This window comes from Stegodyphus dumicola, chromosome 9 (assembly GCF_044657685.1).
Source record: "Stegodyphus dumicola isolate Sdum_Otavi_A_Nest chromosome 9, ASM4465768v1".
NCBI classification, from domain to species: Eukaryota; Metazoa; Arthropoda; class Arachnida; order Araneae; family Eresidae; genus Stegodyphus; species Stegodyphus dumicola.
Window position 1 is genome coordinate 176,853,134 of NC_140776.1, and position 20,094 is coordinate 176,873,227.

The window sequence follows — 20,094 nt, forward strand, 5'->3', positions numbered from 1 at the left end:
ACAAAATTCTTTATTTCGAAAGCGTTGCTACTGCTCGCTTTCATAACGTATAATTTGTTAATAAAAAATTTGTTAGTTTTGCAAAATTTGTATATATAAATAAGAATGTATTTGTTTGCGTTACTGATTTTTGATTAATAATTATAATAAATGTTATGCCACATTTAATCGACTAAAATTGAATGCAAGTGAAATATTGGATGAAATTTGAGCTTTTATGACCATTTGATTAGGAAGAAGAAAATCATTAAAAACTGCATGACATTATAGCTGATATGAGAGGGAATTAGTTTATTTTTATGTGGGTTCCATATCGCATCAGAGTGAAAAACGTATCACTAAGAATAGTATTTTTTGCATTATTATTAGAGAAGGATTACAGCGGTATCATTCTCTTTGTTATTGCATGCATTGCTCTCAATTTAACTTAATTGCCACCGGGTACTTCCTCTAGTAATAAAATAAACAAAGAAGTTTATAGTAATTCTGAGAGAAATTTATATAAATATGGTGATTAAAGGCCGATTGCTAAATTTTAGCTTTTATATAATTTGGTAAACGTGAGACCTTTCATCAGTTGAACCAAAATATGTATAACGTGAGTAAGTTTCCTTTCTGCATCTTATGCTGTAAAGATAAACTAATCCCCATTTGCAACATTCTTTCGACACATGTACTATGAAGAGAATCTCTGCGCTCATTTAAAGGTATATTGATATTTGTCAACTCGTTTAAAAGTATATTGACACTGATATTTATTAAAGATTGGATTCATAAGCCCAACCACTATAATTAAAAAATCATTTCTTCGTAGAAAACTGTTCCCAATGAGAATTCTAAAAACAGTTACTACTATTCTGGCGCATCTGAATTACCTGTTTTAATAAATGGAATTATACACACGAAACTGGTTCAAAGCGACGTAACTTTGAGTTCCATAAACTTCATAAATAAGAGTTCCACCGAAATAAAAATAATTATTTCCCTTCCGCAAAAGAAAACTATTGCACCGTGGTCATCAAAATAAAAGTATATTGACAAATGTAAAGCGTAACTGATATTTAATTAAACATTATGAATAGAAATTTGTATAAAAGTATTAGCTAGCATAAATTAAAACTTTTGGCAGTTGATTATTCGCAAAATATTGAAATCAAATTTATGGAAACTGGAAAATGATGGAAAAAAGAGTCACCTCTTGCGGAAAACATTTTTCTTAAATATTGTTACGAATTTGGTATTTAAGAAGCTAATGTTAGTTCAGTTATAAATTAAATGGTTTTATTTCCCGCGCAGTGCAGCGCGTGACGAATATTAAAAGAAAGCTAAGCCAGAAAAATTGAAAATACAAGAGCGCGTGCATTAAACATTTAATAAATATCGCTTTTTGATTTCGAGAAAGTACTAGAAAATTCTCGTACGCGATTTTAAAATCTTATAAAAGGAGGAAAACCTCTCAGTTCGTAGTAGTTGCTTAGTTTGTTGTTGTTTAGAAAACTGCTCTTGTTGATTGTAGCGAATTCTCGGATTAGCTTTCTTTAGCTGTTTTGAATCACGTTCTATTGGACATTTGAGTAGTTGGAAGGTAACTACTGTGAGATATTGTAATACTGCATGATAATTTGAGAAAATTTAGCATTTTTGTTGTAATAAAAAATTTTTGTTCATTTTTCATCGGACTTGTGCATTCATTTCATAACGAACCCGTACTCACGCAACAATATGATGTATGGTCACCTCGGACAGATATTGCATACTTCGCGTCTCGATTTCACAAACTTTAGCACTCTTGGAACTGCATGCCATTGTTTTCAAAGTGCACTTTTCAGCTCCTGGAGGTTCCGGAAAGAAATTTAGCGCCATGCTCAATCGGGTTCCAGTTAGGCGAATAAGGTGGTCAATCCATTCGAATAACATCTTACGTTTGCAGATATTTTGATACCCCATATGCTCGACGATGGCGAGCATTGTTATCGATTAACAAACTCTCTAGGCCAACAGAACACCTAAACAGTCTATGTTAGAGTTTCAGTACCTCGTCCACATACCTTTGAGCGATTATACAACTTCGCTGAAAGATATACAGTTCGGTACAGCCATTTGTCATCACGACTCCTGCCGTACATTAGAAATACGTATATGGTGCTTATATGGTGGTGTGGTGTATTGAGAATACGGCAAAGCACACTTTCTGCCTAAGGGGAGGGATTACTTCGTGGAGGACTTTCTAAGGGAAACTGGCTCGTATACACGTTACACATGGGGAAAACCACGAAAACGCCCATGTAGCGATTTTACCTCTCGGCCACCGCTTATACAGAAAATAAGTTTCCTGCCGTACATGGAAAATACGGCACACTTCAACGCGAATTACGTGTAAACTTTAACGCGAATTTCGTCGTACACGTAAACCTATTGAATGTCGAACCGAATTACGTCGTACACGTAAACCTATTGAATGTCGAACCGAATTACGTCGTACACGTAAACTGCAACGCGAATTACGTGTAAACGATGCAGCAGTACAACGCATGAAAAGCAACAATTCATACCTGGCACTGGCGTATCAAAAATGATAACTGGATACTTTTTTCCGTACACTGTTAACAGTGTTCCAGGACATTGTAAAGAGAAAAGTGTTGAATACAACAAAAGAGAATAGTCATTTAAGTCAAACGGCGATGCACTAGAGTGAGCCACTGTAGTACCGCATCATGCCTAAGAGATTAGTAATCTTATTCAAAATCCCAACTGAATGATGTCAATGAAAATCGCAACCGACATGAATACAACTGCTCTCAATTCACGTGAAAATTATAGTAACAAACAGAAGGTCGATTAAATGTATTTCATAAGTTGGTTAGACCACTAGAAACATCCGCATGGAAAATTTCATTCTATTTTAGTTCTTCAACAGCTAAGTTGAATAACGATATTAAATGTTACGAGAACAATAAATATAATTCAATAATGGGTGTAATTTCTGCAGAATAATCATCAGTAAAAGCAGGCGGAATAACTGTATGGGAACTATCATTTAGTCTGCTTAAGAAATTAGAACTTAAGGCAAAGAATCCCAAATATTTTCTTCCATCAACCCATTTTAAGAGAATGGTTTTCTTCTTGGACAGTCTTAGAATTTTTTTTTCTATATATTAATACAAAGCGTACAGTATAATCTTAAGTATAACTTAAAGATTAACTTAAGGATAACATATTAGACTACGAATGTGAACAAAAGTTTTGGAAAAATGGTTTACCATATCTATGTTTTATTATTCTTATGTTTAATTTTACAAGCAAATATGTTTTCAGAAACAAAATCATATTTTAATTTCACAAAGTGTTCAGTTTTAATTAATGTGATGGCAGAATTCACACAATATTTTTAGTATTTATAATAAATATCTTAATTCTAAAATCACGTTGCTTAACAATACTTAACCTGAGATAAAGAGGAAAGAAGGTATAAATCACACGTAGCTTGCGGCCAGAAAAATCTGAGCTTGAGGTGGAAGGAAATCTTTTTTTTTCCACTTTTTGGTCCGCGATACTTAGGATCATAGGAAATAAAATCACCTTAGTAATTATTGATGGGAAAAAATTTTCTTCTCCATGACTTGAAAATTTAGATTTAGGAAACTGAGTTTTAAGAATATTTAGAAATTAGAAGAACAGAGGAGTATCCTATTTCGTAGATTTCTGGTTATTTACTTTGTGTTCTATTACACAGTCTTTTGATGTTTTTATGCCAGAAACATAAGAAACGTATCGAAAGTTGCTTTTCGATTAAACGATGTAAATTTCAGTTATTCTAGCTAGTAAAATTGAGATTTGTGTCTTTCTTTTCACATTCTTCTGATTAAATCTTAAATTAATTTCTTCAAACTTTGGGAATTTATTCAAACATCTCTCTTATCATAGATTTTTAAAATAACCACTGATCTCTGATTATTTTTTTTTATCTTAAAGGGCGTTAAACTCAGAAAGGCTTTTAATCTCTAAACATTTAGTTTCGAATCACTATAAACGGTTGTATCCCTTTTCAAATTGTTGCCACCCAATCGCCTGTATTATAGTTGTAATCTCTAAACATTTAGTTTCGAATCACTATAAACGGTTGTATCCCTTTTCAAATTGTTGCCACCCAATCGCCTGTATTATAGTTGTAATCTCTAAACATTTAGTTTCGAATCACTATAAACGGTTGTATCACTTTTCAAATTGTTGCCACCCAATCGCCTGTATTGTTATCGCCCTATATTATAGTTGAGGAAATTAAATAATGAAGAATCTGCATGAATGTGTGTATGTATCTCTCACTATGGAAAAACGACGGTAACTAGAGTAATCAAATTTTGAATATCAGTCCTCCATCCGAACGTGGGCACCTGAAAATCCGAATTTGGAATATATTTTATTGTCTATTCCATATTTTGTAAATCTTAACGAATTTCTGGTTAAGAAACTGAACGATATCAAAGTGAGCAGTGCCAAACTTTAGGGAATAAAACATTTTTATTTCCAGCTTGCGAGACTGTATCGGGAATTGTAAAGCTGTGCTGCCGTTTTTAAATGTTTTTAACCCAAAGAGGCGTTAGACCCAATGCTCTGGAAATAAATGTCTGAATGAAGAAACACGCCCATGGGGGCCTAATATAAAATATGGAAGCTTTCAGATTAAAAAAAATTGCATTAATATTTCGTAAGAAAGGCTTATAAAGCTGAAACTTCATTTACATTCGCGTGTTTCATTTTAGCATTTTACACTTATTAATTTAGAATAAACAGATTTCAGTTAATATTTGTTTATATATTCTGACGAGTACTATTTAAGTGGAAAGTAGTTAAGTGATGAACAATTTCTTCAGTTGTGAAGGGTTTTTTTTTTTTTTTTTTTTTTTTTTTTTTTTTTTTTTTTTTTTTGGTCATAGACAAAGCTATGAATTTCTATTCAAAAATGCGCTTGAAATAAAGGAGGGTTGTGTATGTCTGAATTCGTGTACATGTCAGTGTAATTCATGCCCATAAATTACTATACAGTTCATGATGCTTTTGGGTTAACCAATCAAATTTCCATATAGCAAGAAAGAGCCAAAATGTTATTCACCCACACTTGCATCCGTGTTTCTATACTAAATATCGACGATAAAACATTCTACCGTAGTAATATTTAACAAGATAAACGTAACTTCTAAAGTGCAGTAGCAAATAAGAGAGGTAACGAAACAGATTTAATATTATTTAAAGTTTTGCGTTAAAGCATTTCAAAGAAACTTTCTTCGAGTTTCGAAAGAATTTGATAAAGATATTTTCTTTAGGCTGACCCCTCTTTGAGCAGACGAAGTCGCGAAAGAGCGGTCATTTGGATCCAGTTCCGTTCTCAGTGACCGAAATGTTTGGCTGCGTAAATTTTCCAGGCTTTTCTTTATGTTAAACGCACACATGTATGGCTACTCTTCTGTCTAATTTTGTGAACATTTAGATCTTTATCAACTGCATTTGAGTTACGCACCAAGTTGCACGCAAACCGAAAAGCTCTGTTACTAATTAGAGACATAGTTCTAGGTTAAAGTAGTTCACAACTTGTTCACAACTTTCACTTGTTTTCTGTGAGATCTGAATATCAGTGAGTGAAACTGAAAAGGGTATGTTGGCCTCTAAAAAGGATTTTCAATAGGAACACATACATAAGTCAAGAAGACGCTATTTCCTTTTACCAGTGCTCATTTCAGAACAGTTATTCGAAATACTTCATTTATACAGGGGCCCACCAGCGGCAAAGCGGTAAAGTCGCTGGACACTGGTAGTTCGGTCCGAGGTTCGAATCCCGCGAACGGGCTGGCTGCATGGGTGTTTTCGTGGTTTTCCCCATGTGTAACGTGTATACGAGCCAATTTCCCTTATAAAGTCCTCCATGAAACCATCCCTCCCCTTAGACAGATAGCCCTAGTGTGCTTTGCCATAATTAAATACACCACATCATTTATACAGATTATTGCACGTTTTAAAATCTTGTGCAACTGAGAAAATAATACTTTTATCATAATCTACAGTACAATAAACAGTATATTATACCATAAGCCAAATCAAAAGGTGGTTATATATATTTATATAAATAGATCTTGAATATGCATATGTCATGAGAAGATCACCAGGCTTCTCTTTATGTAATACTGAAGGATTATCAGGAACCATTCCTGAGAAATTTTGAATAGTGTGGATATATTATAATGTTTAATGAATGAATGTTGAATAGTATCGACTAATTAGAGACAGTTATAGATTAAAGTAGTTCACAACACTCTTAAGTTATTCTAATTTCTGTTTAACCCTTTGCGACACGCATATTTAAAATATATTTTAATCTTTAAAAAATGCCTTAGAATAAGTCAGATGGACTTAAGTGCTTTTAAGGCTTGAAAAAAATTCTGCGCTTTTATTTTTTACGTGGGAAGGTGGGATACCGTTTGTCCCACCATGCAGCTAGCACATGTGTTATAGCATATTGGTGTATAGCAGGAAAAAAAAATATGTGGAATGAATAAACAAAATAAAGCGTGCATTCTAAAATATTAATAAACACACTAAAATGCATTTTGTACTTATTGCATATATGCATGACTTGTAAAATTTTGCATATGCACATTTTGCACATATATATTTAATATTTTTAAATTTTAGGAACAAAAGAAAATATTTTCTTGAATATTATTTTAAGATTAAAATTTGATACACGTACATATGATACTAAATAAAATATTAAAATTGGCACTTGATTCAAAAACATTTATATATGATTAAAATTGAAAAAAAAGTCATTTTTCATGAAACTTTGAAAAACATGTTGTTTCATTCTTTTGTAAACACAGAGGCACTTCACATGTTTCACACATCCAAAATGTTGGTCGTTCTTCTTTCGATGTGCTACAATATGCACATCTTCTGCTCGTTCTCTTTGGCATGTGACTTACATTTTTTAGTCTCTTTTCTGGTTGTACGAACGGGTTTTTAGTTTTTATTTGAACTGGGGATTTCAGTTTTCTTTTCAGCTCTTTCTTGCCTGCAAGTGCCATTAGACCTTTTACAACTGAGAGAAGAAAATCTTTCATTGTGTTTACATCATGATCGGGTTCACAAACAAACTTAAATAGAGTAAATGCGTTTACTATACTTGCATCTAAAATGTAAAAAAAAAAAAAAATCATGTGCCACAATTTCTTGCTTTTGCGGTATATTTCATATAGTCCTTTCAGTTGATCAGTCAGTCGACATATCCCATGTTCTTATTGTATGAATGCTGTTTGGGCACAGTACTTTTTTTGTCTTTCCATCTCGTTCTTTCCTATTAATTTCTTTCATTTCAGTTGCCTTTTCCAAGCAAGACAGGATAGAAACGGATCTTTTATCCTTCCATTTTATGCAATAAATTGAATCATCGCTAACTGAAAAGTCTATATATTCTCTTAACATATATTTGTGGGTAGATACTTCCGATTCATATTTACAGTGCCACATGCATAGATGGGTCTGTGTCTTTAAAAAGTGAAACAAATTATAACTACTTCCCTTTCTTCTTCAGCAATAACTTCAACCTCACTTATTCTCTCTTGGATTTCAATTTCATCTGAATCAGAACTGACATCTGAAGCATTTGAGTCGCAATCGGATGGCAATTCAACAAAAAGATTTAAAGTTTCCTGAGTTGTTAATTTTTTTCTAGACATTTTAGCACATCAGAGCATACAACGGATGTAAAAGTGCGCGCAATCACGAAAAAAGTAGATACAAAAAAGAAAAGAAAAAATAATCGTGAGTGCTGCCATCTATTGAGCGGAAATTCAAGTGTGTGGTGGAACAAATTTTAACCCACTTATTTCAACTGCAAAATTAATGTTATAAAATATTGAATCCAATTAAGATTTTTGAAAATAAAATACCTTTGAATATTAAAAATAATCATACATATCATAAATTGTATACCAAAATTTTTAAAATATTGAAAAATGCGAGATACATGGATATCACTCTTGTGATCCTATTTTGAATATTTTTTGCTTATAAACTTAAGCCCTGGTATAGTAATGACATCTACTGAGAAAAATAATAACTAAAATAGATTATTTTTAAAAGATTAGAAAATTTCTAACGGAAATTGCTAACTGAGAAAATAAATATTAATTAGGTGGGACATATATTGACCCACCATGCCGCAAAGGGTTTTAAATGGAATCAAAATCTATAAAATGTTTTACTTGACAGTATCTCTTCCTTGTCTTATGAAGTTTCGGTCATTGTTCGCAAGATTCTGTCAAAAATGACAATATTCAGCTTACATTGTTACGAATTTTGTACGTAGACGATTTTAGTGCACTTGTATGTGAAATTATTGTATTTTGCTGTGTAATGTAACTTAATATAAATTTTTAAATTAAAATTAGATAAACAGGGCCAGATATGGGGGCTGTATAACTAATGCATCAATATTTGATGTGTTATGTAGCTGTAATCGCAACTTCGCCCTCATATGCCCTTCCAGTAACTTCGAGAAGCAGAAAGTACTAGAAATATCTCGGCGGCTCGTTGAAAACTATACAAGACCGAAGAAAGTGTGTTCTAAGAGTTGATAGTTCACGGGTTAGCTTCGCTCTTAACACGTTGAGCGCGGGGCGGAATTTGCTGTCCTTTCCGTTCAGCCGGCAGCGAGCTAAGCCGCATTTTTGTTTAGAATGTTTCAATACATTTCATTAAGACTATATTTGATCACATTTCATTGAGACTATATTTTTTAACTTTAATACTGTCGGTCCTGGGGACCGACGCCAGCCAAACGGAAATTCCAGTGCCGGTCCCGAGGGACCGACGCCGGCCACACGGAAAGTTCACTGCCGGTCCCGAGCTCAACGTGTTAAAATGCGTTTAACGTTTTTAGCAGTTCAAAGTATAAAAGCTGATTGCACTCTGGGATACTGTGAAGAGTTTTAAGACTATTTCTGTGGAAAGTTCTCGAACTATGAAATGCTACTGATAAAATAAATTTTATCAACTTATCCGCGGACCTGTGTGCATTCAATCTATTACGAAACCGTACGCACGCAAGCCCTTTTAGAAACGCTTTATTCTTCGCTGATTATTATATAATACAGCTTATTCAGTGATGAAAATTTACTTGATAACTATTTTTGATGAATATAATTTATTCAAATTTCATATGAACTTTTATAACATTAGCATCGAAATTATATCTAATGCTGCTTAATATGTTATGTAGAGAAATTATCTGATAGCGTTATAAAAAAATTAGGTGAATGATTTTATGATTTATGGAAATTTAAATTTTATTTTGATTCTGAATTATTTAATTTAAGGCTTTAATTTTGGGGAAAAACAGATGCTTCTGGAAATATTATTTAGTTTAAAAGAGTATTGTTTATTTTCCTCTATTTGTAAATCTTGTACAAACTTTTATTCATTGTGAAAGAAGCAGGGAAAGGGAGGCAATTTTCGCCAAGTCATGATTTCGCGCGCTTTAGAATGTTCGAGAAAGAATTTTCATTGTTAGTTGACCTTAAGAGAGGAAAGTACGTGACGGAAAGGTCAAAGGTTGCTACTTGTCTTTCAATGTAAGTCATTCAGGTTTTTGGCGATTGAGGGTCCGGTTGTTGGCTAAGTGAAGAAGGGCGCGCATGCGCGATCACCTTTTTTTCCGCATTCTGGAGTTGAAAACGAAGATGTTGCCATAATTAAGGGGGCGATAAGTGAAGCCATAGTGGGAGCCCGTTTTGGGAAGGAGACGAAGGAAATTCGAGTTGGATACACACTTACTTTTTGACTGACTCTCTGACTGACTCGCTGATTTTCGGGCTTGCTGGACAAAATGTAATTACGAAGCGGGATGTTTTCCGGCGGGGAGCGGCAAATATGCTCCCCGGCCGCGTTTGGTTAAGAGGCGAGACACGCTTACTCTGGACTCGCTTAGGCACTCTCTGACTGACTCGCTGAATTTCGGGCTTGCTAGACAAAATGTCATTACGAAGCGGGATGTTTTCCGGCGGGGAGCGGCAAATATGCTCCCCGGCCGCGTTTGGTTAAGAGGCGAGACACACTTACTCTTGACTCGCTTAGGCACTCACTGCTTGGATTCGCTGACTTTCGGGCTTGACGGACTTGTTGACGGAGACTGAGAAAAAACTTGTGGGTGTTGCGAAGGAGAAAGGAAAAGATTTAGTCGGCATCGAGCAGTGCTTCGGGCGGGGAGCGGCAATTATGCTCCCCGGCCGCGGGTTTTCTCAAAAATGCGAAAAAAAAAACTGTTGAGCGAATAACAAAAAAATTAACAGAGACTTGGGTCTCTATCTGTATCGGCAAATGTCAGGACGATGTCCTCTGAACTCCGACTTGAAAACAGAAGGAATTATGTCACCTTAGTCAACTGGAAGCCTGCGTTAGCCGTTCTCTAAAATGCCTAGCTTAATTGTCTACGTTTTCCTTGGTGGAGCTGAGAGTCTGGGCAGACAGCCGTGCGGTGTAAGCTGTTCTCTTGCTTCCAGTGGGAATAATTTTCTTCTATGGAAAACAGTAGCAGGCGTAAGATTTGACGGTATAGCTGATGTAATTTATTGTCGTGCCGTTCGAGTCTCTGTCTTGCGGATTTGCCAAGTGACGTAAGGATAGAGCTAAGATATGAGCTCTCCTCCACTTCAAGATGTCCACTCAAGATAAGTATTATTTTTTTTGGTGTGTTGGAACTTTAGGCAAGTTTTTCCAAAAACGTCCTTAGCAGTAAAAACAACGTCGAATCTAAAATTTAACTCTCAGGCCATAAATTGTTTCCCTTTCCTTTCTTTTAAATCACCAGACAAACCTTAAGTTTTTTTATGAATTTAAAGGAACAGACTCTCAGATGAGGTTAAGATTTTTCTTATTGTGTTGTAATTGAATAAACTGATATTTAATCTGGAACCTCTTACAGTATGTTTTCTTTATATATTTAATATGAACTTTTCCTTTATATCTTGTATATGTTTTCGATCCTCTCACGGCGCGGTCCCGGAATGCATTTTTTTTTTACAACGCAAAAAATGCTGTACACGTTTCACTATACGATCACTCCCTTTAACGGCAAGTAGTTTCATATTTAACATTTAACAATATAGGAATTTCAGATATAACTGGTACCTAGAAGTAAACTATTTAACCTTGGTGTCGAAACTTTTTAACATAACATCGGTGCCGTGACCTCTGCTTAGTGAAGGATCGAATCAGTAACTGATTTTGTGAATTTATTTATTTCGTATAACTTACTGTTTTAAGAAGGTGTTAAATTTTAGGTGCTAGGATTAATTAGAGTTTTTGATTTGTGTTTGCTTATTTGTTAATACGAGAGTGATAAAGTTTGAAAATGTGTGTGAATTTCAGGAATTTTGAACTTTAACGTTAGGCACACAGAATTGAACTTTAAAGTTAGGAAAAATATATATTTTTAATGTAGGAGAATAGATACTGTATATTTTTACTGTAGAAAATCCTTGAGTGTTTTCTGGATGTATACTTTTGATTTCTGATACAAGATGGAAAATGAATTATTTCACGATAATCCTATGCTATTTGTATATCCTTGTAACAAGTTTCGAGTGCTTGTCTTTAAAAACTGGACTCATTTTTTGAGCACTTCTAAGAGAAAGAGATTAAAGACTCTAATTATTTTACTGAATGAGACAAGCCATAGCTATGCGTAGCTAATAATTTTTTTGTGTTTTTGCTACTTATTTAACCTAGAATCTTGTGAAATGTGTAATTGTGAGGGGTAACGTTAGAGAAATTTTGATTTTTTTGAATTAATTGAATAATATTTTGTGAAATGTATGTAATGTTTTCATGATTATCTAGTTTACCAAGTATCTTATTATTTTTTTGATTACATTGTTTTGATATGATTCCAGTATATTGTGTAATGTGTTAGAAAATTTAATTTAGTATTGAGCAATGAATTTTATAAGTTCTGAAGGCATAATGATACAAATGAATGAGTAAAAATTGTAGATTGTTTTTCAATTGCCAAATTCTGTTTTAAGGTTAACATGGGTTAGATTTGAATTCTTGCCTGAGATCAGCAATAATGATGTTTGCATATTTAATTTTTTTTTTTGGATTGAATTCTTCAGCTTGAGTGAAGTTCTAATTAGTTAATGAGTCAGAGTAATTGAGATTAGTTATCTTCTGAGTTTAAGTTTGTGAAGAGTTGTCATGTGAGAATTGTTTAAACAGTAGAAATAGAGTTAGTCTTGTGAATTGTAGAAAGTGAATTTTAATGAGAATTTTGTGACAACGGGAATTTGTTTTGTGAAAATGTTTGAAATAAGTTTGAGAAGATTAGTTACTTATGCTCTGTACTCATGTGTGGGAATTTTATGTTGATTACAAGTAGTTTGTCTTGAATTTGCTAGTGAATCGTAATACGAGTAGATTTGATCTGAGTTATTGAATTTTCTTTCTTGGTTGGACTTGTTGCTGAATTTGGGGTTAATTCTTGTTTTGACTTAAGTTTTGTATTTGAATTGGTAGTATCAAGATAGTTGTATCAGGTTTTTGTTTTGTTTTGGTGGTTTCTGCCAAGGTCCGTAAAATGTAAGTTCTCTGATGTTTGGTTTCTGTGGAAGAATTGAGATTTCTGTGGTCATAGGAAAATAGTAGAATTTGAGTTATGGATTTCATTTGTGTGATTTTTAGGGATTTTGAGTTACGAGTTATGAGTATTTTTTTTAGTTTAGCACTTTTGAGAACTTTGCATTTGTTGCTTGCAGTTACGTCTTGCGTGAAGTTGTAATGTCCTGAAAGCTCGCTTTCTTGTAAATACTTGCACTTCATGGTGGCACTTGACCTCTTACACCGGGAGAAACAGGAACTTGTTATCTGAGAAAACTATTGTTGTATCTTTTTCATTGTGTTGGTTCAGGATTGTAACGTTTCAGTCAGCGCACTTTTCTTTCCGAGACAGGAGATCTTATGTTCTCTTTCAACGTGTCTGGGGGTTTGCTTGATACGTAAAGTTTGGGTCTGTCATTCTTAATACAGCGCTTTTCTCAGCTTACATGGACGCGGTAAAGTGTTACTTTGTTTCTTTTGTTTGGGTGGAGGTGTTGTTGAAAGCTGCTACTTAGGTTACTATACAACGTTTTGGAAGTCTGATGCAGAATAGATCTCAGTTTTTGCCTAAAATTGGGGGGTTTCTTTTGAACACTTTTTTTTTTATTTGTGATATTTTATTTAGTGCTCTAGTAACGTGCTTCAGTCCAGCTTTGATTGATTTCTTTGACTAGGTTGATTTTTTTTTCTCGTGGACTTAAGGGATTTTTAGAATTACTGGATTTTTTTTTTTTTTTTTTTTTGGTGTTGTCTTACTAAGGGGACTTAAGTTTGGTGTTGTTACTAGTGTTTACCGTGAGGTTTGAAATTTTTAGCGGCACTTCACTCTTGCTGGTTGATTTTTTTTGGCTTGATTTGAATTACTGTGAAATATTTTTGACTTGATATGGTTTAACGTAATGACTATTTGTGTATTTGTTTAGGTATTGCAATTTAAAATTTTTTTTGTTTAGGTATCACTGATCTCATTGCTCATTTGAATTATGTACGAAATTTTTACAGTTTAATTGTATTTTCATTTTATGTGTATATGTGTATCTTGGTAGTATTTGTAAATTTTTGGCCAAACGTTATTTTGTACATGCATTAGGTTGTATTATTACTATTATTTTTGTGTGTTTTGGATAAAATTCTAATTGGTATTTGCACAGCGTATTCGTTATGTTCATTCTCGGAATTGATTTTGGTTGGATTGAATTTTTGGACAATCACGTTTTCTTTCTTTCTGATTTTTGTGTGGGGTATTTTCGGCTGGTTCCGAGGTTCCTTGTGTTGTAACGTTCTTTTCTTTTCTAATGCTTGGCCCTGATCAGGCCGCTTTTGTTCTTAAACGTGATTGTTTGGGATTCATTCCTGGAAGTTATTAAATTTCGTAGTACTTAAGGGGGTCTTTACTCCTTATTTGAATACGTTCATGTGACATTTTATTTGGAATTGTTTGAATTATTAGTGTGTTTATTTTCTCAGGAATGTATTTGATGTATCTGCGGCGCGTTAATTATCTTATTTTTATTTATTTCATTTTTTTTTGTGGTGTGAGCAATTGGATTAGATTATTTCTTTCTTCAGGTGTGTGTATTCGAACACATTCAGTGGCTTATCTATCGTAAGGGAAAAATTGAAAGAAAGTCTTCTTCAACTTTGAAAGAGTGATTGTTCTTCCTTGGTCGAAGGTGAGACGTAGGAGGGTGAAATGTGGTTTCTTTTAGGGTCAAGTTCCTCTACTAAGGAGTATTGTGGTGCTGAGTTCACATTCCGGGGTTGGTTGCTTTCATTTTCTCGCGTTGAAAGCTGCAGGGGGGAATTGCTAACACAATGATTTCTAACTACAGGGTTTTCCCTTGATTGCATTGACAACTCCTTACTCATTTAATGTACTCCATGATTGTGCTCAGCAGAAATTATCGCAATAGTAGAATGTGCTCGAACTCAGGTGAAATTGTTTACATTAATGGACTGAAAGAGAATGAATGGATAAATAAACGTTCAGGAATGTGGCCACACAGAGACTACAACACTAGTGTGATGTAATGAACTGAAAAAAAGAGAAATTCTTTTTGTCATTATTGATTGATCTTAGACATATTTTGTTTGTGATTAACGCCTTATTTTTATTTTTATATTTGTATGTGTTCTGAGTATTTCTAGGTTTGATTAAGTGATTTAATTGATGTTTTTGATTAATTGTTTTGATGATCTTCCTTGAGTATTTTAATTAGTAATTGCTTTGATTAATCTTGTTGTTTTACTTGCACATTTTGGACTTGAAATTTAATGTGTCAGTAACGTCACTGTACCAAGGAGTCGTGTGAAATATTGTTACATTATGTTATCCTTTAGCCTTATTGCACAGTATGAGTCATGGTATTTCAAGAAGTGTCTGTCTGCTAAATTTTGGTTTACCAAAATTTAATTCCTTAGGGGAAAGGAATGTTATGTAGAGAAATTATCTGATAGCGTTATAAAAAAATTAGGTGAATGATTTTGATTTATGGAAATTTAAATTTTATTTTGATTCTGAATTATTTAATTTAAGGCTTTAATTTTGGGGAAAAACAGATGCTTCTGGAAATATTATTTAGTTTAAAAGAGTATTGTTTATTTTCCTCTATTTGTAAATCTTGTACAAACTTTTATTCATTGTGAAAGAAGCAGGGAAATGGAGGCAATTTTCGCCAAGTCATGATTTCGCGCGCTTTAGAATGTTCGAGAAAGAATTTTCATTGTTAGTTGACCTTAAGAGAGGAAAGTACGTGACGGAAAGGTCAAAGGTTGCTACTTGTCTTTCAATGTAAGTCATTCAGGTTTTTGGCGATTGAGGGTCCGGTTGTTGGCTAAGTGAAGAAGGGCGCGCATGCGCGATCACCTTTTTTTCCGCATTCTGGAGTTGAAAACGAAGATTTTGTCATAATTAAGGGGGCGATAAGTGAAGCCATAGTGGGAGCCCGTTTTGGGAAGGAGACGAAGGAAATTCGAGTTGGATACACACTTACTTTTTGACTGACTCTCTGACTGACTCGCTGATTTTCGGGCTTGCTGGACAAAATGTAATTACGAAGCGGGATGTTTTCCGGCGGGGAGCGGCAAATATGCTCCCCGGCCGCGTTTGGTTAAGAGGCGAGACACGCTTACTCTGGACTCGCTTAGGCACTCTCTGACTGACTCGCTGAATTTCGGGCTTGCTAGACAAAATGTCATTACGAAGCGGGATGTTTTCCGGCGGGGAGCGGCAAATATGCTCCCCGGCCGCGTTTGGTTAAGAGGCGAGACACACTTACTCTTGACTCGCTTAGGCACTCACTGCTTGGATTCGCTGACTTTCGGGCTTGACGGACTTGTTGACGGAGACTGAGAAAAAACTTGTGGGTGTTGCGAAGGAGAAAGGAAAAGATTTAGTCGGCATCGAGCAGTGCTTCGGGCGGGGAGCGGCAATTATGCTCCCCGGCCGCGGGTTTTCTCAAAAATGCGAAAAAAAAACTGTTGAGCGAATAACAAAAAAATTAACAGAGACTTGGGTCTCTATCTGTATCGGCAAATGTCAGGACGATGTCCTCTGAACTCCGACTTGAAAACAGAAGGAATTATGTCACCTTAGTCAACTGGAAGCCTGCGTTAGCCGTTCTCTAAAATGCCTAGCTTAATTGTCTACGTTTTCCTTGGTGGAGCTGAGAGTCTGGGCAGACAGCCGTGCGGTGTAAGCTGTTCTCTTGCTTCCAGTGGGAATAATTTTCTTCTATGGAAAACAGTAGCAGGCGTAAGATTTGACGGTATAGCTGATGTAATTTATTGTCGTGCCGTTCGAGTCTCTGTCTTGCGGATTTGCCAAGTGACGTAAGGATAGAGCTAAGATATGAGCTCTCCTCCACTTCAAGATGTCCACTCAAGATAAGTATTATTTTTTTTTGGTGTGTTGGAACTTTAGGCAAGTTTTTCCAAAAACGTCCTTAGCAGTAAAAACAACGTCGAATCTAAAATTTAACTCTCAGGCCATAAATTGTTTCCCTTTCCTTTCTTTTAAATCACCAGACAAACCTTAAGTTTTTTTATGAATTTAAAGGAACAGACTCTCAGATGAGGTTAAGATTTTTCTTATTGTGTTGTAATTGAATAAACTGATATTTAATCTGGAACCTCTTACAGTATGTTTTCTTTATATATTTAATATGAACTTTTCCTTTATATCTTGTATATGTTTTCGATCCTCTCACGGCGCGGTCCCGGAATGCATTTTTTTTTTTTACAACGCAAAAAATGCTGTACACGTTTCACTATACGATCACTCCCTTTAACGGCAAGTAGTTTCATATTTAACATTTAACAATATAGGAATTTCAGATATAACTGGTACCTAGAAGTAAACTATTTAACCTTGGTGTCGAAACTTTTTAACATAACAAATATAATTAACGTGCATTTTTTCTCAACTTATGAAAATAAAAACAGAATTATCTTAGTAATTTCTAACAGTGCACTTGAAATTTCTCTGACTTAACACTTTCCGACAGAAAACATTAGTATATAATAAATATTTAATATCATAACTTTGGAAAGCAAAGGATCATAATTTTAAGTTGGAACACAGAAAATAATTTTTACAAATTATCACTTATTACATTTGCAGGTTTCGCACCGTAATAAATAACTGAAAAATTAAAATTGCAAAAATATGTACTAATTCAAATTTTTAGAGGGAAAGCTGTTAGCAACTATATGGTAATAAAAACTCAGTTTTAAGTAATAAAATATATATAAAAGTAATATGTAAAGAATAATATTTTAATTCAACTTAATTTTATTCGAAAGTATAACTATCGAAACTCAACTTGTGGTAAGTTTCTAAACAGAAGTACAAAGTACAGTAGGGCCTACCAGCAGCCGAGCGGTAAAATCTCTGAACACTTGGCAGTTCGATTCTGCGTGTGAGTAACACTGATGATGTGTGATGATTCTGGGTGTGAGTAACACTGATATAAACGGGCTGGATGAAATGGCATTTTCGTAGTTTTTCCCTCATGTGTAACGTGTATACCAGCCAGTTTCTCTTAGAGAGGCCTCCACGAAGGCATCCCTCCCCTTAGGGGCCCACCAGCAGCCGAGCGGTAAAGACGCTGAACACTGGTATTTCGGTCTGAGGTTCGAATCCCGCGAACGGGCTGGCTGCATGGGCGTTTTCGTGGTTTTCCCCATGTGTAACGTGTATACGAGCCAGTTTCCCTTAGAAAGTCCTCCACGAAAGGCATCCCTCCCTTTAGGCAGATAGCCCTCGTGTGCTTTGCCATAATTAAATACACCACACCACCACCCTCCCCTTAGGCAGATAGCCCTCTCGTGGTATGCGACAACTAAACGAAACCGAGGTACTGTATCCCCTGAAATAGCAGAAATTAAATACATGTTTTGAGCTAAGATAAATTTAATATTACAGCATTTCAAATGCATTTGGAATTTCCTACAATGCTTAATTAAAAGTTAAGAGTTCAAGAATATTCAAGAATTTACTGTAAATAGAAATTTAACGATTATAAAACTGAAATGTATTTGCGTGTGCCATGTTTAGAACTTATCTTACCAGTATTAACATCAGTGTATTATTCGGTTTAGTTTATTTGATTGCGACAAAACATGCTAGGGCTATCTGATCAAAGGGAGACAGACCTTCGGTGAGGACTTCGTTCTTCGCTCGTATTCGCATTACACATGAGAAAACCATGAAAAACGACCAGGCACCAACCCGTTCGCCTGGAATCGAATTCGGGTGGAACTACCAGTGTTCAGCGAACTTACCGCTCTGCCGTTGGGTCAGGGTATTACTCAAATGATGTATATATGACAAAAAAACTTAACATAAAATGAAAATTATTCTATATAACACGGTGCATTAAAAAAAATTTTAAATTCTTAATTAAATTTAGTCAGGTTTTGGTTAAAAATTGAAAAGAAATGTAATTTCTTTTTGAAAATTATTAAAATTGAATATTTTGTTGCACAAAAAATCTGATGTGTACACCACATGACCTCCTTGTACGGAATATTAAATTATACGCATTTTTTCTTGCCTTTTATTTAAACTTATTAAATTGAATTAAACCTACTTCGCCGACAGCGCATAAACCACAATAGAATAAATGCAATCTTTAAAATTCACTTTATTTACCATAGCGACACTCTGGCGCTATGGTTTACTTAACAGTATATTTCATTCATATTATAACTCAGAATGCACAAAATGTATATCATTTAAAGAATTATCTAATCGTTGCCACATGTTCTATTCAAATACTATAATAAAGCTAGAACTATGTATAAAAGAAATTAAGCAAACAAAACAGAAAGTTTTTCACAGACGATTGAGTATTTCTCATTTAATTAATTCAGTTCTCACTTCGCGAGAAGTAAAAAATACATAAAAACTGAAAATATCTATATTAAAAATTACGTAGTAAATCTCAAACGCTTATTTCCTCGAAAAAATTCCAGAAAGAATTAAGCATGCTTTAATTGGCAATAATAAATGAATACGTAATCTTTGTTGTTGCGAAGCTAAGTTTCTCTAGATTGGCAACAAATCCACTAGTCTCCTGTTTCAAATGCAAACATATGGCCGCCATTAAAAACAGGATTAGCGGCAATTAAACAACTTTAAAATTGCTGATAATTCTAAAAATATTGCACACAAATTTACTAAAGGCATAAAATCCTTAACCGGAAAATAACAATTCAATCATTTTTAAAGCAAAAAATGTACAATTTACCAAGATATAAGAGTAAAGAAACTGAGATCACTGAGCCGGGTAACAGAGTGGATATATATATAAATATATTTATATACGTTTGGTGCGGCCGATTGCAACCAAAATACGAGTGCACATCTACATGTTATAGCAGTCCTATATACAAAATTTCAACGTTCTGAGCGTTGCGAGATACGTTCGTACATACAGACGCCACTCTTCAGAATTAATTTTAAAGCAGTTTTATAATTTTTTTTTTTTTTTTTTTTTTTTAAGGAAAAGAGTATTTTATCCTGTCCTTATGTACAGATATGACGCAAAAACATCCTTAAATTGCATTCGATAGCGGTCAAAATGGATATTTTCGTTGAAATACGCTGCCTGAAACTTTTCGCGATTACAATACTTCCTTTTTACTTCGTACCAGGAAGTAAAAATGAGCTTTTTCAGGAGAAATAATTACAATAAAATCAACACTCGCCAAAATTCAGCGCTGGTTATATTCGTAGTTACATTGTTTTTTTAACTTTGTTTTCAACTAGCACTTCCAATGATTAGATTTAAGGTACTAAAATTCTCTCGTAGTGAAAATATAAAGACATTAATTTTCTTTCCTGATTATGATAGCTTAACATTTTAAATTGAATGAAGTTTGGTACTGTTATGTTATCGGGACCGGATTCAGAAATGTATGAACGTGTGTATGTATGTGTATGTA